The 26,493-nt window shown below is 42.8% G+C and overlaps 1 long non-coding RNA gene across 1 annotated transcript in view; it reads left to right on the top strand.

Annotated features, from left to right (window-relative positions):
* The window catches only part of LOC125287594, a 62,069-nt gene extending 40,478 nt beyond the window's left edge, over positions 1-21,591 (top strand). Inside the window, exons 3-4 of the long non-coding RNA XR_007192384.1 lie at positions 2,431-2,532; positions 21,509-21,591. This is a non-coding gene — a long non-coding RNA (uncharacterized LOC125287594). The remainder of the gene's footprint in view (positions 1-2,430; positions 2,533-21,508) is intronic.
* Positions 21,592-26,493: the final 4,902 nt, after the last annotated feature.

Genomic DNA, 26,493 nt, shown 5'->3' with positions numbered 1-26,493 from the left:
ACTGAACGGAAGCATAATAAAAAGTCCTCTCAAGGCCTTCATCCCCATCATCACATTATTTTCTGCTACAAATGGAAAGCATTTTCCCTTTGAGTAGTGCTTCAGACTTTTTCCCTTAAATGCTTCCCCTTATTTTGATGGTTTAACCCCATTTGCCATGGTATATTTGCACGTTGGTCGCTAGAATAAGCGAGTCTCGAGAGGAGAAGGGGCTGAGAGACTGCCATCAATGGTGACGCAAACTCTATATGAAAAATAAGTGCGCGAGGAGCGACTTGTTTCCATTTTAATTGTAAAACAGATAAGCGCTAAACATTTCTTGAAGGAAAATGACTTCAGAGTAATTACTATCTATTACCCCTTCTCCCCTGGGTGTCATTTAGAGAACCCAGATGGCCACCAAAATAGGATTTAGGGAGAAAATTGACAGCATTATTCACACAGGCATTATCAATTACCTGGGCTTCCAATTGTACAGTGATCAGCCTCGAATGGGAGGGCGAGGGCTGTCTTGGAGTCAACATAATTAAACCTGTGAAGCTGCGAATGCTTTTGTGTCTGGATATTGAGATTTATTTGGTGACGAGTGAGCGAGGAGCTGGTCGCCTGGTCTATTTTTCTTGTTCCCTGCTGGGTGTTTGAGTAGTGTGTCTGTGTGGCAGAAGTGTCAACAGGGTGCTAGCTTGGAGAGGAGAATCAACTGGTAAAAAGCATGGCGACAGTGGAGTTTGCTTGTGGTTTGTGGCGCGTGGACCCCGAGTACTGGTTACAACGCCAGCGGAATGATACATGAGTGATACATGCCCAGTCCACCAAGGCTGCACGCGGGCCTGAAAAGTGTCCCAATTACCGCCTGGCATTACCAAGACATTACATTACATTACAGAATGCACTGCCAGGTTCATTAAGGAATAAAAATGAGGCATTCAAATCAAGTGTGACCTTCATCCTCTCTGTCTGCCAGGTGCTTTATGTGTGTGTGTATCTTCTGATGCACCCCGTAATGATGACAATGAGGGACAAAGCCAATCTGCACGAAGAATGTGGACCTTACGCTAAGTATGTAGTTCCCCAACAAACGCCAACCCCCCACCCACACCCCACCGCACCCTCCGCTCACAATAAGCACCAACAGACCCCAAATATTTAAGGGTTGACTGACCAAACGGCCCTATTTAGAATGTACTAATACCATGGTGAAGCCAATGATGGGCCTTGTGAAAAAGGTCGTTACATTCTATCCATCTCCTGAACGCAGTGCAGCGTGTTAGGGCCCCGGTGCATTAGTTGTAATTGATGTCGGGTTGAGTTGGCAAATGTTGCCTTAAATGGTAGATGCATAGCTGCCCTTCACAACAGTAGCGTTGTAGGTGTGTGTGTGGGGGTGTGTATTTGTGTGCTGTGAGCACTCATCAAAAGTGTGCAGTGGGGTGGTATTCATCTCACAGATTTAGTGGCTAATTGAGGCTGTAAGGGGTTTTATGAGGCTAATGTTATTTATGACCAATTGCAGTGGGTTGATCTCATAGTATTTCTTTAATTTCTGATAGCAGTAGGTTTTTAAAAAGTAGATATATTCTTTCCATTGTGTCAGAACAAACATACCTAAACCATCAATGTAGTTCATTCTCATACATTATATGTTATAAATCCCTGTATTGACACAATAAGTTAGTTGTGCAGACTGAGTGTGTAAAAAAGTCGTACACTAAGCCTTTAACACCACACTGATTTCACAAGCTACATAAAAAGACAAGTTTTTTGTCAATATTGTGAATAGTTCTTCTGACTTAAACAAATACATGTAAACTGTGACCTCTGACACACAGTCTTCACTCATTTCCCATCAAAGTTAAGTTTCGGTTGCTTCTAATTAAAACACTTCAAGTGTAAATGAATCGTTGCAGGAGTTTCTATGACAGTGATGTATATTGCATACATCATGTTCAGTAATTTTGACTGGCTAATTAATCAATATTATTTATAGAGATTAAATGTTAAAAATAATTATGGGCTGTACAAATTGTTTATGGCACAGCTATATTGAACAGCTTGAGAATTAAAAAGGTATAGTTGCAAGATTTATTGTCCATATTGAAGCAATATGTTAATACATCATTTATGGTATGCCCATAATACCTTCAAACTTAAAACACCTGGACTGTTAATGATTTCTCCTTCAGTTGGTTTGAAGTCTTATTAAGAGGAGTTTATCATCTCCATATTGTGGTAATGTCCTTGTAAGGAATGAGAGACCGTAAATAATGCATATCCTATTTCACCCTGAACCTCTGGCAACGTGGGTTACTTACTACTACTTTTCAAAAAGTATCCACCGTTGGTGGCTATTGAATTCTAATCTTTTTGTGAGTCTTTTTTAACCATGTGCATACCTGAATGTACTAAAGAGAGCCCTCTTCTTGTCATCAGATCAGCAGAAACTGAATAACTATGTGGAGCAGTGGAGAAGGTTCCGGAATGTTTCGATTCAAGATGGAACATTGACAGGTGGATTCTGGACCACTCCTTAAGGTAGATAACTTTTCCACCAGTTAGTTAAGGAAGTTTTTGTGAACATTTTGTACTTTTTAATGCAGTCGTCTTGTCATCATGCATCGTTCTCCAGAAGAACACGGCCACCGGCCATCGCCCATTTATCACAATCCAGAACATGTTCTACTTTACATTTCTGTATTATTGGCATGTGGTGATATCCCTATTAATTAGCCAGGCATACGTTAAATGACCATCAAACAAACAGATACAGACCCATGAAAAAGACCAACCTCTTGCCCCACCCCCCACCCCCCATTACTCACACACACTCCAGATGAACGAATGCATGCAGCGTGCATGCAGCACACACATTAATCTACTGCATCAGCAGGTTCACATTTATTTCAATGCAAACAGAGGGAAAACAAAGAGTGCTTAGCATCTCCGGGGAACGAGGGCTTAAAATTTCTGTCTAATGATAATAAATGATAATTCTAATGAGTTGTCCTCACATAACAAATGGAATGAATTAAAGTCACAGAACAAGCTAAGTTTTCTTAAAGTACACTAAAAAGAGAATGACTAGTTTCATATCAGGCATGAAAACAGGTCAGGGGTGAAAAAGGTGAGAAGGGTGCGCAAAGTGGGAAATGGCCATTTCATAGTAAAACAAGCGCGAGTGACATTGTTGCCAATAGTGCATAGCTTCCATGGAGTATGAAGTTGCCTAAAACCAGAGATTTATAAAGAAAGCAAACTACAAAATGACTATTTTTTTACAAAAAAAATACTGTTTGCTAAGCTGTTTGGCAACATGCTTCACCCTGGCCCTCCTCTCCTCCTGAGTAATCTACATGAGTTTTCTTTCTTTGTGCCTGAAGTTATCAGACATTTCTGAAGATTTCATAGGCCTACGGGACACTTCATAGTAGACTATTAGAATAAGTCTGAATAAGATAAGTCTGAATATTTGTTGGACCAAACCAGGTAATAAATAAACTTGGGTAGGGTAGACTAGGCTTTAATTTGTAAAATTGGTTTGAAATGTTTTAACCTGCAGCTAGGCAACTTACAGATTGTGGCATTGTGCTAGTGTGTCAGGCCACTGAGCGTTTCTTAAAAGACAGCATTGCCATGTCAAACACTGTTTTTGTCTCTGAACTCGACAAAACGCACCAGCCCAGTTTAGGAGCATTTAATTAAACTATTTAGTTATTGACATTAGCCTTTGCTATACTGATAAAGTATGCCTATTTGCTTCACCTTTTGTCGATCTAGATGGCTAAAACTGCACGTATTCTTCATCAAATGAACTTGTTATGTCTATATTTCTGTCCAATATCGCTAACTTTAACAACAGTTGCTACACCAATCTCAACGTCTTTATCTGACAGAAGTTGAACGTTTCAACTAGCCCACCTGTGACATCAATAAGCATCTCTCCCATGATCTCTCCTCGCCGGGCTCACATTTCAGACGCATATATCTGTAGTCACACTGACAGGGAGGCTATTCCAGCGCAAGCGTTCTGTTCGCGTTGCATCCGCGGCAAAATTTAGCTTCCACTGTTTAATTGGCTAAATGCATAAGGGCTGCATTCACATAATCGTTGCTGGATCAGACAAGTTTTTAATTGGGCTCTTGTCTTACAACGCATTCGTGTCTGCGCGTGATTTGTAAACTCAGTTGTAACCCCATACCCCCTACAATATTTTCTCATCGGATCTGCGCGAACCACGCAAGTCCCCTATTTTGGATTCAAAACGGCGAATTTCGCCGAAAGGTGAGGAGTTTTCATGCCTGGTCATATGAGGAGGTAACTTTTAGTGCACAAGATTCAAATTAAATTTGAGGTACACTAGCTGGGAAATTACTTAAAGGAACCATATGTAAGATTGTGGCCAAAACTGGTGCTGCAATCACTTTCAAATTACTGTAGAGCGGTGTATCCCCTCCCCCTCTCCCCTGATTCGAGGTTACCAACCCGATGCCGAAACACTACTGACTTCGTGATTAGTAGATAGGTGGAGGGTGGCGCATCAGGCCAAAACACAACATGACATGACAAAACACAACATCAACATCAGTTGAGGGCTGCAACTTCACTTTTTAAATGACAATATCCTGGCTGGACTACTGTTGTCAGTGATATAAGTATTTGAAATGAACATGATTTCTTAATGTCTAATGACATACCAGGGCCATTTTATGATTAATTGAAATACATTTCTTACATACGGTTCCTTTAAGTACAGTGCCATGATAAATGAATTATTAATGTCTGTGTGCAGTGATTGTCTTTCATTTTTGTTTATTGGCTCGATTTGTCTTTGGTGTAGTCTTGGATATTCCAAATTAGTGTTTTAAAAATCCTCCTTAAAAAAGGCAACTTCCATGCCTTTTATGTTTTCCCTTCTTTATGTCTCTCTTAAAATATTGAAAGATTCACTCGTATTCCCTCTTTTGATGTTGGACTACAGACATTGCCTGCACATTGTCCCCACCACAATATAGAGTATTTTTTTATTTGTTTTTATTTGTAAGTCCCTTTGGACAAAAGTGTCTGCTAAATCATGTAACCATAACCATAATCATTATAGAGCATCCCAGGCTTTATGTTTGTTCTATGTACATGTAACCATAGTGATAGGGAAAAAAAAGAATTTCCTCTCTTATGAGTTCAGCATGGCTGTGTGCATCCATCTTGATGATTCTATTCCCCGTGCATTGTTGTCATGCCTTAATCAATGTCAAAGTTGCCACTGCTCAAAGATGGCCCAGAGATCTGGGTTAGGAATTGGGGGGGGAGGGGTGGTGGTGGTGTGCGTGGGGAGGAACTGTTTTCTCTCGCTAAAGTGACCTTGCCTCCCTAACAGTGCTGTTAGTCTCTGACCTCGGGCGCTCCACCAGACTCTCCATCTCCATCCGCCTGCTCCTGGGCAGCTGTTGACTACTGTAAGCTGTGTTGCGTGGCAATCTTTGTTGCTTCGAAGCGCAGGGGCTTGACAGAGTAAATTCAGTTATTAATCAATTCAGCCCTACAACGGTTGATAAACTAGTGTGTCTCTCTCTTCGGAGTTGAAAAAACACAGGAACGTGTTTTTTTTTTTTTTTTTTTTAAACCAGGTCAGAAGTATACATTGCTACCTCTACACACACCTGTCTGCCTTCCAGCATCACAATAACTGTGATGTTTTATGATGTACAACGTTAAAGTTTCAGTATTACGCTGATAAGCGATAGTTCATTGCCCAAAAAACACAACAAATGTTGTCTAATGGCAAGAACTATCTGCTGTCTGTGTGTGAGAACAGAACAGACACAGGAGGGCTAGCGCCAGCAGCTGCCACATTATGACTTCTCTGATTTGCTTGTTCCAAACAGCTGTTCCCGTCACTCGCTAACTTTCAGATCATCATAAAATAGCATCCAACAGCATCTCTGAGAGGAACGCTCCATGTGAACTTTCCGCTCGCTGGAAGATCGTGGGTATAAGATCTGTGGTATCTGAATGACCTGGTGAAATGCATGGATATGCAAAATCCACCTTCACTACCTCTCCTCCCTATTATATTATATGGCAGTGACATTGAGCTTTAGATTAATGAAGGGAATTTTGGAATGTACAGTTAGACTGATTTAATCAGCTTCAGTAAACTTAACTGGTAGATGATGATCGTTTGATCGTTTCATTCCAATATACCTGAGGCTAGAGTTAGAGTAGAGATATCTTGGAGTTGGAGAGAGAGAGAGACTGAGAGAGAAGAAAGCGAGAGAGAGAGACAGCACGTGCACAAGAGAGAGAGAGAGAGAGGGAAGAGAGAGAAAAGCATTTGCTCTTCCCAGAGCCTCTGTTGCCTGGCTGGTCCCTCTATACAACCCTCTTAATGTTGAGTCTCAAATCACTTCAGGCAGTAATAGCTGCACTCATGACACCAGTCAGCATAGCACACTACAGGGATACAGTATGACTGACCATAAATGTAGGAATACATGCCCACACACCAAAAATATACAAACATACACTCCTGTGTGATCACAAACACACACACATGAACAGACAAATCCATACACAGAGAAGTGCTGCAAACACACACACACACACACATGCAGAGGTACACATTTTGCCAGTTGTATTGGTCCATCCGAGCCGAACGACACTAGGGGAGGAGCAGGCGTATCAGCGGTCACTAAATCATTCTGTAATCAGGCCTGTGTGCCTGGCCACCCATGCATACCCAACGTGCCCCATTTTGGTCCAGCCCCCCGCCCTCGCAACGCGCCGGACGACCCCATCTGCACCCCATCTCGTTTTCACCCCCCCCATCCCCTCGTCCCTGCCTCTAGCCGCTAACTCCTCACAGGCCAGCCCTCCAGACCTATAAACGTCCCATGCAGCACAAAAGAGTTAATGATTCCCTTTGTTTTGTCCCAGGGATCGGGACCAAAAGCAAGTGACAACAAGAGATCCATCAAAGTTAGCGGCAGTGAGCACATCAGCAGATTCTACAACCCCCACCCCCCACTCTCTCTTCTGTTTTCCCTCCCCTCTGTTACTCGCACACAAGAGACCTAAAATGCACATATTGCAACCCCCCCCACACACACACACACACACACTCCTTGCACATTCCTCCTATCCCCCCTCACCCAGCCCAGCCCAGCCCGCAGTGGTAGCAGGAGGCTTGGGGACTCGCCAGGGCCTTTGGTGGGCAGGGAGGGACTTGATGAATGACTGGAACAAACTTCGCTGTCACCGACAAGGGACGAGCCCCTAGACGCCACCCCCCACCCCCAATCCTGAATCCCAATCCCTCAACCAACCCTGTCATCATCATTGTTGCCGGATTCACGGTTTGCTCTTGTGCAGGGTGTGTGTCCGGGTATCGATCCGTGGCGTTTCAGGTTCACGGCGTAGATGTGGTGTGAAACACTGCCTGTGGATGTGCTACAGTTCCCACTGTATTGATCATGCCTTCAAAACATGAATTTGATATACATCAATTCTTAATAATTATGTCTATTCTCTGGACATCTGAATTATATCTATTGCCATCACAAAAATATCTTGTCACCACTTTTCATGTATAATTCCCTGTCACCTCTGGGTAAAGCAGAAGGGAGCTTTTATTTAGCATGAAGAGCCAGTATGAAGCTGAGAAAGACTGAGGTGCGTTCGCCAAAGGGAATGTTTGTGGGGAACATGTTTTTGAACAGTTAAATTTGAACGATTTGGTGTCAATATTCCACTGTAACGTAATTGTTGCCTTCGCTTCGTCAAGCTCACGTCCAGCTCCACTGGAAATTTGCGAAGAACGACCTCCTCAAACTGCGAGTGTTCGAAAACTCAAGGCAAAACGGAAATCTGTTCGCCAACGTTCGCAAACTTTTGCCTATGTTTGCAAATTTCAATGCACCTCTGATTTGACTCTGTCTCTGAGACATTGATCAATGTGCCTGATTTCTGTTATTTTGTAGCATGGTGTTCCCATGCTGCCTTGCGCGCGATTTGATTCACGCTGCTAAGGCAGCCTGGAGACCATGGAGCAAATTTTCGCCTGAGATAGGGAACCAATCACAGAACAGGGGGAACGCAAGACGATGATGAGCTATGCACAGACGCATTTGATAGACATCCGTGGCACCCAATAAACGGATCTGGGCATTTTTTTCATTCAATACGAGAAAATGAACGTTTGGTTTCCAGACCACGTCTCATTGAGAAGTGGTGGCGCTAGCCAGGCTAGTTATTTTGCACATGATCACGGATTGACAGAGTGCCCTCATGGTACCCATGTGCTTTGATAGAGACATCAGTGTGGGAATGGACACTGACCTACCTCGTCTGTGTTTACAGAGAGTCACATCAGTGTGGGAATGGACACTGGCCTACCTCGTCTGTGTTTACAGAGAGTCACATCAGGTGCCCTCAGCAACATAAATCAGAGTCAGGGGCCAAGGTGCAGAAATAACACACACACATCGCATCCCACGGCTCACACACACATCGCATCACACGGCTCACACACGCATCGCACTGCACCTCACAGTCGCCTACCACGCAGATCATCGCACTAACAGAGAGGCCAGCCATTTCTGGGTCAAGGAGAGAGAGAGAGAGAGAGAGTGTGATCACAGCATCATTGGCTATGGCAGAAAGCTAGTTCATATAGCTCAGCCATGCATCCTCTTCTCTCTTTGTCTTTCTTTCTTCATCTGTCTATCTCCCCCTCTCTCTCTCTCTCTCTTTCTCTTCCACAGGCCTCAAGGTTCTTCTGTCCCTACTGGATTTACAGTGATGACACTTTTACTACATTTAGTCGCAAAGGTGTATTTTTACATACCTGAGTTGTGGGGTTAAAAGAACAGAACACTTAACCATATGCTAAGAGCCCAAGGAAAAAACACATGAACTGATACCCTCCCTTCTGTATTTTTTATTTTGGCCCTATTCTGAAGTGTCCTTATATATTACCCATGCTTGTCTGGTTGAGAAGAAGCTCTTGTCATTGTGCGATATCTTTAGGGTTAGAAATGGATCGGGGCTTAGCGACACTATCATGCTACATTGTGTATGGAAATGAGCGGCCCATAATCAATGCCTTATATTGTAATGAGTGACATAACACAAATTGGAACATATAGTTTATGTTGAGCAGTAAAATGCTTTAGAGAGATTCCTCTTGTCAGCTCTGCTGTTGATGGGGTGGGTGGGAGGTTGGAGGGAGGCAGTCTGTTGGCCAAAGACCTGTGGAGGTTTGCAGCTGGATGCTTCATTCCCTCATTACTCTGACTGTAAGATGGAGAGAGGTCTTATTGACAAATTAATGAGGCACAAAGCTCTCAGACCACATGGACCTCCAAACGCATTACGCAAACCGACTGCTATACAAATGACCTCAAATGGAGTTTTTTTTTCTTCTCTGTTTTTTTTTTTTTTTTTGCTCCACTTAAAATGAACAGAATTCCTCATGCAACACGAAGCCATTTTGCAACACAAAGTCATTTTTACTTTTCAAAAATGTTTTGTACTTTTTAGATGACATAAAACACGTGCAATATGTTATACATATAAATGCTGAAGCACCATCAAACCGTGTGATGGCACTGATAATAATCTGAGAAATACCTTTCAGCGCCACATGCTTTGTCTCACTACACCTACCGTAGTTTTATCATGAGAAACTCTATAGGAGTCTGAAAGTAAAAGAAATATGTAATTGATTGCCTAGTCATTCCATTTATTTTTCCCATGGCAGAAAGCTATTAATTTTTCTGTGGTTGTTGACAATTTAACATATGCATCACCTTCAAGTGGCAAATGATTATTTTTGTGTTTTCTTTCCCCCATTGACAGTATATTATTTTCTTTGCTGTTGCATCTTGTTATTTTTCTAAACTTTCCCCTTGTCTAGGCTGCATTAATGGCTCCTGATTGAAATTTCATTCCCAGAAACTAAGTGAAATATGTGTTGTGTGTTTAATGGAAAAAATAATTACCCGTCAGGTGAAACAAAGCATGACGCATAGTAACCAGGGAGAGCGCCATTCAACACAAGTCAGTGGAGAGGTCAGAACCCACAAACAGCTCCTGCTCTTTTCTCTTTTTTCTATCCCTCGCTCTTTCCTTCCATTCATCCTTTTGTTTCTTTGTAGATTTCTTTTCCACACACTCAAAGGGACACACACACACACACACACACACACACACACACACACACACACACTCAAAGACATGCAATTCAAGCATCTTTCACCGATGAGTGTGATTTACTGACTAAGGCCAGTATAAGTTTAAAAATATGTTTTATTTTAATAGTGTACTATGTGCTCAACCTAAAAATGTGGCTTTGCAGAAGCCATTATTGTCCAAGTTTCCATTTTTGTGTTTATATTTCTGTGTGTCAATATGTGTATGTGTATGTGAATTTGTTTGTGCATGTGCATGTGTATGTTTGTATGTATGTTTGTATATGTGAAGGTGCATGTGTGTGTGTGTGTATATGTGTGTGTGTCCGTATGTGTGTCCGTATGTGTATGTGAGTGTGTGTGTGTGTGTGTGTGTTTTCCTGCGTTTATGATTTGTGTGTAGCTCACTCCCTGCCTCCCTCCCCATCCTGGGCTCCTTGTGTGAGTGCCCAGTGCTAGGGTCCAGGGTAAAAAGAGGATTGAGACCACAGCTCTGACTGGGAGACCCTGAGTGGTCAGGGAGATTGATCGGCCCGTCAGCTCACTGATCAGTGAGACACGCCGAGCGTGTGGCCGCAGAGCCATGCATCACTCCGCCAAACCCCCCAACCCCCCGCCTGACAGCCGCACTGAGCAGAAGATGAAGGGAAAAAGACCAACAACAACAAAACGAGAAAGAGATTTCAAAACACTTTCAGAAAATCTTTGGAGACCCCTTGCTCTGGTTGCAGGTGTTAGTGAGTGAAGGTCAAATGAAGTGATGGTCCACTCAAGTGGGTTTGCCAAACTGGCCATTCATTTATATTACGTGTCCTTAAGTGTTGTGTACTAAATTGTATTTTAAGTCCTTTTTATAAAAAATAATGTAAGTAAAAAGAAAATAAGAATTTATTATCAATATATCAGTACACACATAGGATAGATGTGGGTTAGAGTTCAGTGCAGGGATCAATAATACACTGGTGGTTGGTTTCGTGGTTATAGTTTAAAATGTATATTAATAAATACATACACGTGAAGTACATGATTTTATTCACTTCTGTATTGCTTAATGGCAATAAGGGCTCTTATGATGAAGACCACTTGGTCTGGTCAGAGAGAGAATTAAAGAGAAGTCATCATGACAAGTGATGGTTTTGCTGGAGTATGTAGTGTACCTTCCTCATCTGTTCCATTTTCACTGCCCCTCACGTCCTCCTCAGTGAAGCTCCTGGCAACCACGGTGATATGCTGATGTGCATGTCTGCCGGAGACTGATACCAAACTTCAGAGTATTACTTATAATTAGCGCAAAGACAAGACATGCAGAAAGTACCAGATGGCAACATTATTTGATATTTTCCCGAAACGGCTACAGTAGTCCTTCAATGCTTGTGTTGATATTTTTAATTAAAATGGCTTGTCAAAAAGGCAATCTAAACCAAATTGATGTCACGCAAGATGCTATTAATATAGTGTCAGTGACATTCCTATTAATTATCCTGTCTGCTCACACAAGCCCCCTCATTATCGACACAAAGATCAAGACTGCCACCCAAAAAAGGGGAAATAAATAAATAACTCAAACATTAGCTCCTAATAGCCATTTGATAAGAAAATTACCTTATTGTCTGGTATGACTCAAATTGGCAAGGAACTGTGGGATATGGTTGGGTATTTCCCCCTCCCTTCTCACCCTGTGACCTGAAACAGAAAAGACATGCACGGTGACAAATTCGACATGGAAAATCACGGGAAAACAGCCTCTGTTTGGCTAACCAAGCAGCAAATATGTCAGATGATATGGTTTATCAAGCAATATGTTGCCTTTTCAACAGCAATAACCGCTCCATCTGCAAAGGTTAACATGCATCAGTCGAAAATGAAAGGGCCTCTGCAGCCACAGTACGAGTAAGACGACATTTCCCTCGTGCATGGATCCTCCGCACAGTATAAATTGGGTCCTTGAGGAAGGTGATTGCCCTCTGAAATCTTTACCAATCCTCCAGAAAGCACGAGGAAAATTGACATTAAGTGCTGTTTGATGGGTATCGTTTCTCAAACAAGGACGCAGAGACAAGCGTTTATTGTTTTTCTTCCTCTTTTTTAAGGCGCTCCTTCCAAAAAAAGTAATCCTTTAATGACCTGACAAATGAACTACTCAGTGCTGGTTGGTTGTCACACGTATGTCATTCAACTGCATTCAGTGATGACTTGCTATTTTGTAATTGTGGTATTGATGGATATTGAACATTAAAACGCCATAACACTTGACATTGTATGCTCTCTTTTCAAATCAAAGTTTCACTGAATTTCATCAGCCGTGTGCCAAATATAGACACATGCCTTTGCGCGTTGACCTGAGAGCTCAAATTCAAACCAGTTTTCAGTCTTTAGCCGAGAGTCGTAAAAAAAAAACAGTCCTTCAGAGTCTTAGGATGACTGTCTCTGTGCTGCCTTTCGAAGCTAGATCGCGAAAACCAAATTGCCATTTATTCAACGAATGTTACTTTCGACTTATGCATCGTGCTCTTTTGTGGTTTGTTTACTTGTGACATGTTGATGTGGTGTATTCTTCAGGCCTGTCACCTTCTGCATTTCCTTTTGTCCTTGCTGAGAGCAACATGATATATAAAGGGTAGGCGCCATGATCGGTCAAGTCTGCATTCCCCATTCATGACCGATCAGTTTCACCGTAAGCCACCATTTTCATTTACGTTTGGCATAACAGCTCCGCCAACATAATATTCTGACCTCAAATTCACAGTCAAGAGCCTCATTAATATGTCTTCAACTGATTATTATCAATGGCCCCCATTTGACTCTTGTATATATAGATTGCTATCTTATGATGATCTACAGTACACTTTACAGCGTTAATGTCAATGAGCCATTTATTATCCAGTCATGGCGGAAGGGAAGCCTATATGATACACTGTATTGTAATAGACGGAGTGTTGCTTGACCACTCAGCTCACTGAGGTGGGTTTTGTGTGGCTTGGATGAGCAGTGGCTCTCGGCCCCCCTGTGGTTTATGGCCCCTCCAGTTTATCTGGCCTGTTATCCTTTGTTTTATAAGCCTCCGTCCGCAGGGCTCAAAGTCAAACTCAATATGATGAGGCATTAGCCTCCCACCTCCACCTCATCCCGACGGGGTCAAGGGCAGGATGGTCCTGGATGGGCCTCAAAGTACCTCCCCACCCCCTCCCTGACCCCCCCCACCCCCGGCCTCCATACCCCCTGGAGCCCCTGGAGCCCTACCTACTCCCCGAACTAGACCCCTGTCACGGGGATGATGTTATTTGTGTTCACCTTATCATTGCTTAGATGAGCTGTGCGGCAATACCCCTCTACTCAAGTGAGATTTAAGAGCAGGGACCCTAGGGCTGGGGTTATTGTTGTTAGTTGTAGTGTTGTGTGTAGGGCTGGATCTGTCCTGTGGAAAGTGGTGATTGTGGTATCACCAGCAGTAATGTGTGTGAGGGCAGTGTCTGTCTAATGCTTATTTATTGCCTTATTTCATTTTGTTACATTATGTCAGGAGGGCTATGGCATATTTGTGTAGGGTCATTATGCTATGATCTGGGTGATGTTATTTTGAAGTGTTATAAATTCCTTTTAACAACTGTCAGGAACTTAATTCACGTAATGGAAAACAACATCCTCTGGTAAACATCCTGTTTGTAAAACCCTTCTGCAGATGTAGCTTTTTAACATCCATGTGAGACGCCATCATTCAAGCACATCAAATATGTGGGCATATTTTTTGAAAAACTTGAATAAAAACGAAAACAAAAACTTTAGATTTCAGGCCGCCAAACGTCAGGTTCTGCGCTCTTAACGTCACGGCACCGTGAGCCGCTTCGAGAGGGCCCGGTGTTAAACAAACGCTCCCAGACCTCTGGCTGGCTGCCTCGGGCTCTGGCCGAGGGGAATACCGGGGGCTGCGCTGGTGTGATGGAGGGCTCGTGTTATTTATCACTCCTGTCTTAGCCGGGATGAGATGCTGGCCAACTCCGAGGGTTATATATAGACTCACCCACTCACATCATTACGTGCCATTTCATAGCCCTAAATAAAAATAGAATGCAGGGTTTTTTAGGTGAGTGTGTGTCTTTGTGTGTGTGTGTGTGTGTGTGTGTGTGTGTGTGTGTGTGTGGGGGGGGGGTCATTGGATTGTTGGAATAGCATTCAGTGAGAAAAACAATACTGAAGAGATGGTAATAGTAACAGAAAAAAGGTTAGTGTGTGTGTGTGTGTGTGTGTGTGTGTGTGTGTGTGTGTGTGTGTGGCGCATGTGTGTATGTCTATGTGCGTGACTGAGTGTGTGTTTCATCACCTATGAATCCAGTGAGGTACTGCACTTGCTGGTTGCTAGCCACGAGCCATGAGCCACCTGCCAGCGACAAAAAAAAAAAAAAGAGAGAGAGAGAGAGAGGTAGGGAGAAAAAAAGTAAACCATGTCTGGAAGCGGCTGCACGCTACACTACCCAAGAATGTGTATTTCTGCAGATGATTAAATCAATACCATTTTGACAAGACTTGTTGGAACATGCCTCTTTATTTTGCCCCGGTTCCTTCCCCTCTTGTCGGGGGTGAAATTTGTCAAGCCTGCCGGGGCCGCTGTCAGCTAATGGAGATTGTTCTTTAGCCTGCACTTGATAGAAAGGGCACGATTATGATGCATGTCGATAGTTTACACAGATATTGACACGAGGACCAGAGAGAGTGTAGCCTCGTGGTTGGGAGACAACTCCCCACGCCACCATCGCAACTCCCCTCCCCCACACACACACACACACACACACACACACACACACACACACACACACACACACACACACGCGCATGCACACACACACACACACGCACACACATACATTGTCTCTGTGGTCTCTCTCCACAGTCATTTTTACCTTGAATCCTCTTTTCCACACACACACAAACACTCACTCACTCACTCACTCACACACACACACACACACACACACACACACACACACACACACACACACACACACACAAACACTCACTTACTCACACACACACACACACTTACAAACACACACAAACACTCACTCTCTCACACACACACACACACACACACACACACACACACACACACACACACACACACAAACACTCACTTACTCACACACACACACACACAAACACACACAAACACTCACTCTCTCACACACACACACATACACACACACACACACAAAACAGACAGACACACATCACCACCACCATCACAGCTCCCTAACCCCTTGCAATGTTTTGATTCTTTTGGCTTCAGATATTAATTAAGTGTAGCTGCGTGACACTAATGAAAACAAAAGAGTGAGCCAAGATTTTTTCACATCCTTCTTTATCCTGTGATCCTGCTCATTCTTAATTCAGTGGCGTTCAAGCAGTAAGCTGTGATTTCATATTTCATTATTTTCATTTTTATATATTCATAGGGTTACCAATAAGGTATTCTACCAACATAATGTCAGTGTAGATTTTAAAGGAACTTTAATATTTTACTGAATATTCTGAAATGATAAAATACAGCACACTAAAAACACTATTCAATCCATGTCATATCCTTATTGCCCTGTAGAATTCTATTTTTATTATACTGCACAACAGCAAATCACACTACAGTACACAGTATACTGTACTGTGAAAAACAAGACTTACAGTATATCCTGCAGTTATGTCCAGTATAATACGCTGTGGTATACTAACATTGATATATGTTTCAAATATATACAGTATCACAGTGGACAGTGGACTTCCCCCTATATGACATAACACAGACTTCCTCCATTTCTATCCCTGGCATGGACAGAGTTAAAAATAGGAGCATCAGTGAGCCCAACGACAAGCCTAGAATATAATGAGTCTGCGAGAGGCAAAAGAAAAGGTTGGATGCATATAAACACACACACAAACACACACACACACCGATACAGAGGTACACACACACACACACACACACACACACACACACACACACACACAGGGAGGAGAAGACTAAAACTAATGACAGGGTCTACCTATAAATTCTTCATTCGGAGTGCGGCTGATTGGAGTGGCTTGACTGGGCAGTCGGGCGAGACTTAACAACTAATCCCGTTTGTAAGTTATTATTTATCTTCGGCAAAGTTTGTCAAACTTGGGCTTTGATTTTCCAGCGTGATTTCCCTCTTGTGGCTCGCTCCCGCACATGCTCCCCCACATAATTTATGACTGCCTCTGGTCTTCATGACAGATTATTAAAAGTAGAATTAGTTTTTTGCAGCAGGATTTTTCCACTGGGAATTGGGAAGGCAGTGCCTCGCCGCGGAAGGTCTCTTACGAGGTCTCCATTGCTAATAGAAGTTTTTTCCTCCGATGGGGGGGTGGGTTGGGGGGTTGAGGAGACTAATGATTTGAATTTACTGTGGCAGGCATCACGTGGTCAAGGGAGGGAGGCGGTGGCAATGGTAGGGGGTTGGCGAGGCTCGGGGAGTGGAGTGGTCGGGGGGGGGAGTGTGTGTACGCCTGACGCAGAGGAAAGAGGTTAACTTCCTCCCCCATGGTGAGCACTATTGGATTGTTTAGCAGCAGAAGGATAATGTTTTTGTCACAGACTGCCGCGGCAAGACACGTGACGATGTCTGAACGGCTCAAGGAAAAAGGAAAACGGAGATGGAAGACAGGAAGGAGCAAACACCACTCCTCTAAAACACAATATAGACGATATAGATGCGTAGGAAATCAAACACACAGACGTCTGAGAAAGGGCACAGCTGTCACATACATACTTTACATCACTCAGGATGTATGTATGTATGAGTCGGAACTACTTATGTGATGGACACCTAAACATGCATGCACAAACACCCATGTCGGACACCGAGATTTAAAAAGCGAGCGAGAGAGAGAAAGAGAGAGGGAGAGATGTTTCCGTGGTGTTCACCTGATGGCTGCGTGGAGCTTGTTCTCCCAGCATGCTTCGCTAGTGGGAAGCAGAGGGGAGTCACAGCACAGCTGAGAGCTTCGGCTTAATCTTATGCATCATTAAGCACTCAGCGGCAAGCCTGCGCTGTTCATATACATCATCCACGCTTAATAAACATAATGATGACATAAGATGTAATTCTAGATGAATTTTCATTTTATAGGGAAATGGAGAATTCCTGTGAAAAGGAAAGAGAGATAGAGAGAGAGAGGGAGAGAAAAAAGTAAATTATCGGGGAAGTACAAAATAAATGATGTTTTTTTTCCTCTCAGCCATCAAGATGAATGAGGTGTTTTGGGGTGCCTGAATTGTGTGTGTGTGTTTGTGTGTGTGTGTCAACGAGTATATATATTCAGACGCATACTGTACTCAGTGTGCCACTATATGTCTGTTTAGTTAGCATGCATAGGATGAGAATATGTGCATTGGGCGAAACTTGTGGGTGGTTGATATGTGACACGTCTATGATTTTAAGGCCCCGTTGGCCGGCTGTAATTGACAAGCTTAGACACCCAATATGGGGCTTACCTCAGCTGGGGAAATCTGAATACGAGGGCCAAGGCTCGGACTCTTGGGTGGGAACCGGATTCTGAGGAAAGAAATTAAACTTGGATGAAAGTGGGCTGGGGTGATGGGGAACTGTGTCAGATGTGTGTGTGTGTGTGTGTGTGTGTGTGTGTGTGTGTGGGGGTGTGTGTGAGGGGGCCCCGTGAGAGGGCTAGAAAACAGTTCTGGGACTGTCCATGTCTTCACACCTGCCATTGAAGAATGAGACTGAGAACAGGAAAGCTGGTCAGCTCTGTGCTTCTGTGCGCTGATAACAAGATAGGTTCTCCATTTTAACTTTGCTAGCTACTTTCCTGGATGCTACCATCACATTGCAGTAGATAGATAGATAGATAGATGTTGTTTGCTAGATTTTTTTTTTTTCTCTCATTCCCATAATAATATGCAATATGCACAACCAAAAACAACCCTAACAGAAAACAGATCTAGGAGTGAATCTATGGATTTGGAGGTTTTGTCTCCAGAACCAAAAGGCAGAATAGTTTTGAACAGGAGGCCTAAATTCTCCTTAGCAAACTACTGTGTGTTTGTTGGTATGCAAGTTAACCTACATGATTAACACATTAATTTATTTGAACAAGGAATGCTGCATTATCTCACAATGAAGTTTGTAGGACAGGTATGATTAACATTAGTAAAATAATGATAGATAACTTAGATTCATGAATGTGTTAATATCTGTAGACTACAGTTAGGATACAGTCCAGAAAGCATTCGACAAGCATTACAGCGCAGTGTTACAGTATATACTGTAATGTTATTAGGTAATACTTTGGTAGGTAGAGTTATTAGCCAAATGAACCTAGCTTAGCTGGATATAGCAATCCCACAACAAACCATGGGCAGCTGCAGCTGATTTTGAATGTGTAGATTGATTCTGTGGATGCAAACATAGCTACTGTACCTCATTTATCCTATCATCTCAAATCAAGCTTGCGTTAATGATACAAATCTATCTTAAATGTATCTTCCTTTCACAGTATGCAAATGTATCTGATTTGGATATTATATTAGGCTTACCTCAGATTACAGATATGGCATAGCCTTGGTTAGTCACAAGAGCCAAAAACCAAAAACTCGCTACCATGAGGAAAAACATGAATTTGCACTTTTACATCCCATTGGTGTCAGGTGATATTTTCCAAAAGTCTGCCTGCCTAGATTTGTGTCTTCTTTTGCTGCCCTGATTGTTGTTCCAAGGTCTGCAGCAGCCATATAGCCATAGTGTAGTTCAAACAGTACGTCAATTTTAATAACAGATCAACAGTTTTTTAAAGGGTGTAGTTGTATTACCCCTCCAAAATCCATCTCAGCGCTTTTGTGCCACTTTCGAACATCTCTCTCTCTCTTTCCCTCTGCCAGTCTCACGCCAAACCCGACAAATGCTGTCCCACTGTTGGCACAATCCCTCGAACATCTCTTTTTAACTTCAAATTGATCATTAAGGGTAAAAAAGGGTAGTGACAGCCCCCCATTACAATAACTGACTTACTAATTCCAGTCTGATCCATCTGTGCTCCTTTGGTCATTCCGGATTGTAATGTGTGCATACATGATTAGAGCCTTTCAGAGGAACTGCAAAGGACCAAACAAGTTTCAGTGACCAGTAAGACCGACGACAGGACCACATATAGACACACACACACACACACACACACACACACACACACACACACACACACACACACACACACACACACTCACACACACTCACACACACACACTCACACACAGACACAGACACACACACACACACACACACACACACACACACACACACACACACACACACACACACACACACACACACACACACACACACACACACACACACACACACACACACTTCAATGACCAGTAAGATCGACCTCCACCCAGGACCACACATGCACACAAACACACACACACCACACAAGCACACACACACACACACACACACACACACACACACACACACACACACCCAACACTCACTGACGCCCCATGCCATGTGTGGTGTCTCCCCTCATTGCCGCCCAATGGCAGGACATTATCTCCGGCGCTGCAGAGAAAGCCTCAGCAGCCATGTGTGGCATCCATCACAGCACAGGTGCCATGATGATTGGCACATCATGTCTGAAGCAGGAAGAGGAATACAGGGAAGCCCAAAGCAGTTCTCTATGGTGCGCTGAACACAGGGAGGCGAAACAAGAAACGCTAGGCCCATCAAACGCTTCAAAGACCAGCTCGAACAACAACCCTGCCATGCACGGCTAAAACTGACCTCAAGGATGGAGCTGCAGATGGTGACGGTTGGTGCACCACCGTCAGTGAGGCATTGTGGAGAACATCATCATGTCCCGACATCAGGCATTAAACTTCTTTAGCTATGGTGCAAACTCTACAGTGTGATATGCTCTACTACTTGATTCTTTACTTTCTCTTAATTGTTACGGTCACACTTAATTTGCAAGAAGAGAAAAGTGAAAAATGAAAAAGTATCAATTCAAAACCAAATCCAAAAGCTTCAAAATCTCACACCAAAAAATGTTGTATGAATGGGCTGCATTGTCATAAGTCCCTCAGTGGTTGGTAGTGGCGTTATTGGTTTAGTGCAATATGCGGCACATGCTAGTTGCATGTACTGTGCTGGAGTACAATTCATCATGCTTCTAAAAAATGCTCGCCAAGTTCTCATTGTGTTTGAAAATGAATTTGTTTAACAGCATCCAGGTCTTGGTTGCCTGCTTTTGTTGAGGGGTAATGGGAGTTCCAAACCTCAGCAAGTTTGGAACCACTGGACCATAGGCGCCAGCATGCCTGTGGGTGAGCCAAGCCCGTGGATGCAGGGATCATTACCGCCAGCTCTCCGTCTCAATCCCTTCTGCTTTCTCTCTCTCTTTCCATCCCTCCTCTCTCTCTCTCTCTCTCTCTCTCCCCCCTCTGTCCCTCACTCACTCACTTTGTCTGTCTCAAACACACAGACATACACACAGATGCATACTCGCACATATTCTGTCTCTTGTGTTCGTTGTCCCAGTCATACTCCGAAGTCGCCAATTTGTCGACATACCCTTGCTTTTTTATCTTTCTTTCATTCTCTTTCTCTCTCTTCCATTCTTTCATTCTATTTGCGCTACAATGACAGCTAATGGGTTCATTTAACAATGTACATAAATTAACTTAGCAAAATGCATTCACTGCAATTCATGGTAATGAATTGAGGACTTGTTTGTACATGATGCACATCCTGTTAAAATCCGGAAGAATTTTTATTGCGGCTGTGTTTTTTTTTCTACTTAAAGACCCAGCAGGGTGAGAAACAGAGCTTCAGTTATTAAAATAAAGCGCATGATTTAAACTGTGACAAAAATTGGATCACAGACAAGATATTATCACAAACAGAAACAAACCAAAGCTATGGGTGTTCTGTCACATTGTCATGTTGTTTTTTATTCAAATATCACTTCACGTAAGTACAGTTCTTCTTTTATAAGGCTTTTAAACCACGTCCTTCTTTATACCAAACCTATAATCCGTATCCATCTCTATATGGATATTCAATTTAAACCAATGATTACTGCTACTAAAGCATGCATTATTGTGCATTTCTGTATACATCTTTCCTACCAGTGAGCATGCTTTTAGAGTTTCTGTTCTGTGAGTCATGTTTGTGACAAGAACCATTCCCTAAAAACTATATCATATGATAACAATATGCACTCGAATCTCCATTTCTGTCATGACAGATTAAAGTCATACATAGTATGCATTACTGTACATTCACTATGTTCATTTCAGGTCCGTATGGCACAGGAACGCTTGAAAATGCAAGAACGGCTCCCTGTAAAGATTGACTTTGCCTCCCCTGATAAATTTTTCTGCTGAGGTAAGAGACATTTTAATGCAGAATTACAAGCCAGCTCTTTGTCACTCTCCAGCACAATTTACATCCTTAATTAGCTGTAATTTCACTGATCCTGACTACAGAGAGAGGAGGAGAGAGGGAGGGGAGAGGGAGGGGGGGGGAGGGAGGGGTTAAAAAAGGGTGCATGGAAGAGAGAAAGAGGAAGGAGAGATACAGCGAGTGGGAGGTGGACAGAGTGAAAGAAAGACAAATGTGTGTAGGTGTGTGTGTGTTTGTGTGTGTGATAGAGAGAGAGAGAGAGAGATGGAGAGAGAGAGAGAATGCACTGAGTGGTGTTCAGTGGCCAGGGGTGATTGATACACGTCTGCAGGAGCAAGTGCTTCTCGTTGAGCGGGTGTAAACACTGATTAGGGGCAGGAAACGAGGCCTACTCTCTGTCCTCCGAGTGTGGAGAGAGAACAGGAGGAGAGAGAGAGGGAGGGAGGGAAAGAAAGCAAGTGAGAGACAGATAGGGAGGGAGAGAGAGACCAAAAGAGATGAAAGGAGAGAGGGAAAGAGAGAGAGAGTGGAGGAGAGGAGCTGAAGAAAGGGAGGGAGAGCGAGACACAGAGATAGGGAGAGAGTGAGGGAGCGAGATGAAAGAAGGGAAGGATAGAGTGCGTGAAAGAGAGAGAAAGAGAGGAGTGGCGGCCCTTCTAACGCGGTGTTTGTCTTGTCTTTTCCACCTGAGTGGCTCTGAGAGGACTGCGTTAGATACGGTTTATAGGCCTTATTTAGATAGCGACACAACAGGATGCTGTCTGCTCACTGAGTGGCATGCTGAGTCGAGCAGGGCTGGGTGTGTGTGTGTGTGTGTGTGTGTGTGTGTGTGGGGTGAGTTGGGGGGACGGGGTATGTAGCCGTGCACACTTCTCTGCACTTCAACTCATGGTACCACTGATGCTGCTGTCATTAATTTCGACAGAAAAATGGATAATGGCGATACAAAGTGAAAGCACAGTCAGGTGTTTGAGTAAAACCAAACAAACAAACGCAAATGTGCCTTTAGATAAAATATCATATCTTTTGAAAAGTCACCAGAAGTTTGTTAAGGTTTCAATGTAAAGAGCATAAATGGTTGAGTGTTATTTAACCCCAAATGCAGTGGCAACCAAATGGGTCTTCAGGGTATAAATACCGTAGCTGCTTGTGTAGTCAGCTTTTGAAAGAGAAAGATGAACTCCAAAAGAATTGATTTCCAACCCATTGTAGTGAACATCCTATCTCAATTATTATCTGTGTACAGAAAAAAATGAAAAACGTTTCTTTGTGTATCAGGTCATACGTGGGCCTGAAGAAAAGTGATAGAGATGTTTGTACATGGTTGAAAACTCACGTTTCTGTCTACAAATCGCCTTTCAAAACTCCCTCAGATGAAGCATCAAAGGCTGAAGCAGCTCAGAAAACATTTTTCTTTCTCCCGCATAAGAAAAAAAAATGAACTGTCAACATTTAATGATAGATATTTACATTGTGCTACAAATTGTGTCCTTGGCCTAAGCATAAGATATGGACTCATAAATAATATAATTCAGATAAAGTGTCATTTTTTTAGTATTTTTGGTCCTTTTTCTCCTCCTCTCTGCTGTGCTTTGCGCTTGACTCACTAATGGATGAACACACCCAGCGTCGGTGACCCTGGCACAATTCAAGAGGAACTGTGCCGGTGTATTGCGTCAGGATATGAATCTGTCATGTCTGCTCACCCTATCAGATCCTGCACCCCTGAAATAAGGCCTGCGTTTCCAAACCACAAGTGTCAGGTGAGTGGGGAAATGATAGAATATGCCGTAGGTCAAATGCAAATAGCATGCATATGATATCATGTACAAGACATATCGTTTTCTTTGTTTATCACATTGTTTCTTAACAAAGGTACACCAAATCTACACACTATAGATTTATTCATATGGATATCCTAATGTACCTATCTGTCTGAGTATGTCTGTGTGTGTCTGCGCTCACACACAGATGTGAATTCAAAAGAGATGTGATGTGTGGGGCTGAGAGAGAGGCTCTGTGGCAGAGAGAGAGAACACATTATATTTTTTCCCATCATTAAGCGTTGTCTGGGAGATGATGTGGGAGCCGTATGTGGTCGAGGGGAAGTGCTTATAGGCCTGCTGGATTCTTGCTGGGCTGCGCTGATAGCCGAGATAATGGGAGAGAACGGGACGCGGCGAGCTGTTCTAATGACACCGACGCAAGGAAAGAGAACAGCGTGGATAAATAAATGTTAGCCATTTTCCCTTCCTTTCATTTGCATTCCACCACAACGGCCACCAACACCAGCCTGAATAACAGTAGTACTTCAGTTGATATTTTCTTTTAGAAACAAAACAGAGATGTAACCACTTGGGGGAACTGCATATCTTATAACACTTGGGTCTCTTTTTGATAGTCGAGCAGAATTTTCAAAAAGATTTAACCACATTAATTTGAAGCCTGATGCTTCAGTGAGTTTGCTTGTGAAATTGGGGGTGGGGGGAATGCAAACAAGAACTCACTTCATTAAACAGGAACAAACTGTACAGAAATTTCACTTACTTACAGAAATGGCTCTTAAGCATGCACAACATAATGTGCTCTGTCTGAGGCAAAACACTGGGAGATGTTAAATCATGAAAGATACCAGGCAGTAACTATGACTCACACATGTATGGCCGTGACAATGTGACTGGGTTTTGAGCACACTGTGTTCCTTTTTGATGATTAAAAGGGACAACCGATTACAGAAATACATTGACCTTAAAATGGGCTTAATTTAATCAGCTGCCTGTTCAACTCGTGCAAATTTGCTGTTAATTTTTTTTCCGCTGACTGTATCAGTTTCAAGAGCGTCATGAATGACAAAAGATCTCTGAGGAGCATTCTTAAATCCTGTTGTTATATCCTTAAAGTGATGATTTTGCAGTTTGAGTGATTGCAATTCTTTTTTTTCCCACTAATATTTTGGTCTAGCTCATTTGACCATATTTTGTGTTTAGGGAATAGAAAAGAACAAGAATGGTCTGCAACAGAAAGCCACTGGTTTTATACAAAGCCATGAACACCTACATTGCCAAATGCTTTTAACAAACAAACATCACCAGACGTTCAAGTGCTCGGAGTGAGTGCTCAAGTTTATGGATGGGTTCTCAAAGCCCGAGATTAGTGTGGTGGCCTCATCTCAGACACAGCAGGACATTTTAGCACTCCTCTGCTAATTGAGACGGTAAAGGCCGTAACAATGACTTTGTAGGGCCGACGTCCCACCCTAGACCATCGTCCGGCTCCAGTCAAGGACACCCGTCGTCGTTGTAAGTGTAGTCTAGGAATTCTAAGAGGCAGGAAAAATCCTTGTATGTCTCCCCAGCGGAGGCAGGAGAGGCACTCTCTGGAGAGACCACATCAGTCTCAAACAGATGCCACGCATTCTTGCATCTCCACCCAATGTTTGTTTTGTCTAATTTCCCCCTTCTTTCCTCAATGCTCTCTGGAGGCGGTTTAAGCCCAATGATGCTAGTTAACTTTGACTGCTGCGAGTGCTTTCGCATTCTTCCCTGAATGAGTTTTGCCGGCATCTGGGTTGTTTGCACTTCTTCTTTGGACAAAGTCTCTCCTGTCATTTTGTCTTTGTGAAACTCTCCCATAATTTTGACTTAATGAAACATTTAACGCTTTTCAAAGCACATGACTTTATTTAGTTTTTTAAGAAAACAATGAATTCATAAAAAATAAATAAAATTAAGAGTCACAAATCAAGGGCAGATCATTGAAGTGTTTCTGTGGTTCAGAGGTACATTTATTTAGAGACTAATTAGGGTGTGTTTCTCAATTTAACATTGAAAACCAGGATGTCTTCTGTTATCAACCTAATAATAGGAATGCATATGGGGAATGTTTGATTAACATAATGGAAAAATGGCCCCCATAATTTATCTTTCTAAGTCCGAGGGAGAGAACCAGATTGGAGCCCGAGGACTCAATCCACCTCAGCATATGCTGCCATTGCGGCTCGCACAGCGTGGAATACCCAAAACCTTGTTCCCATGATATTTATTGAAAAACACTTGACTTTACGAGCTGCATGCTAAACGAAGGCAGCCAGGAAGCCGGGTGGGCGGGTGGGTAGGCGGTGATGGTGGTTGGGCAGGGGTTTGCTCTAGGTGAGGCTGTATATCTTAAGTGAACTAGCTGCTTCACACCTGGAGCAAAGCAGCAGCTTCTCTTTCCATTCCCATATCAGAGACAACATCGACAACAACGCATTGCATTTCTATAGAGCTTTATCAAGAGACCCACAGAGCTGTACAGTGAGAGGGGAACCTCACTAACCACCACAAATGTGTAGAACCCACTACAGAAACGGTTGACTATCTGTATATCATGCCTCCTTGTTGGCCATCTTCTTGCTTTTGTTGGCCTAATATTACTATATTTCTTTCTAATATCCAATGCCAAGTATTTCATTTACTATTGTAGGAATTCATTTTTCATTAGTCTTTCAAGGCGTCATTAAAAATAAGAACTAATACAGAATCATGTCAGTTAAACATTATTTTTTAACGCAGTGATTCGTTTATTTTTGACTGCTGTATTATTATATCACCTGTGAGGTTCGTTTATGCCTATTTTTCCAAGATCTTTCCACCATCATAGCATTTCTTGTATTTTCTATTTTACCTATGCAATCATTCACCATTTGGTATCTGGATATTTCTATTATATATACCCACGGAATGTGATTGGTTCCTAATGGCCAGCATTGATCTAGATGTTGTGCCAGATCAGAGTAGTATTCATCCAGTCAGAGAGAGGTTTGACCTGAGAGGGGACGAAAAGCTCAGCAGGGATATAGATGAGGAGATGTGGAGGGAAACTATGCTTGACCACCGGC

Source organism: Alosa alosa, chromosome 22 (assembly GCF_017589495.1).
Source record: "Alosa alosa isolate M-15738 ecotype Scorff River chromosome 22, AALO_Geno_1.1, whole genome shotgun sequence".
NCBI lineage: Eukaryota > Metazoa > Chordata > Actinopteri > Clupeiformes > Clupeidae > Alosa > Alosa alosa.
This window is presented reverse-complemented; position numbering and strand designations above follow the sequence as displayed.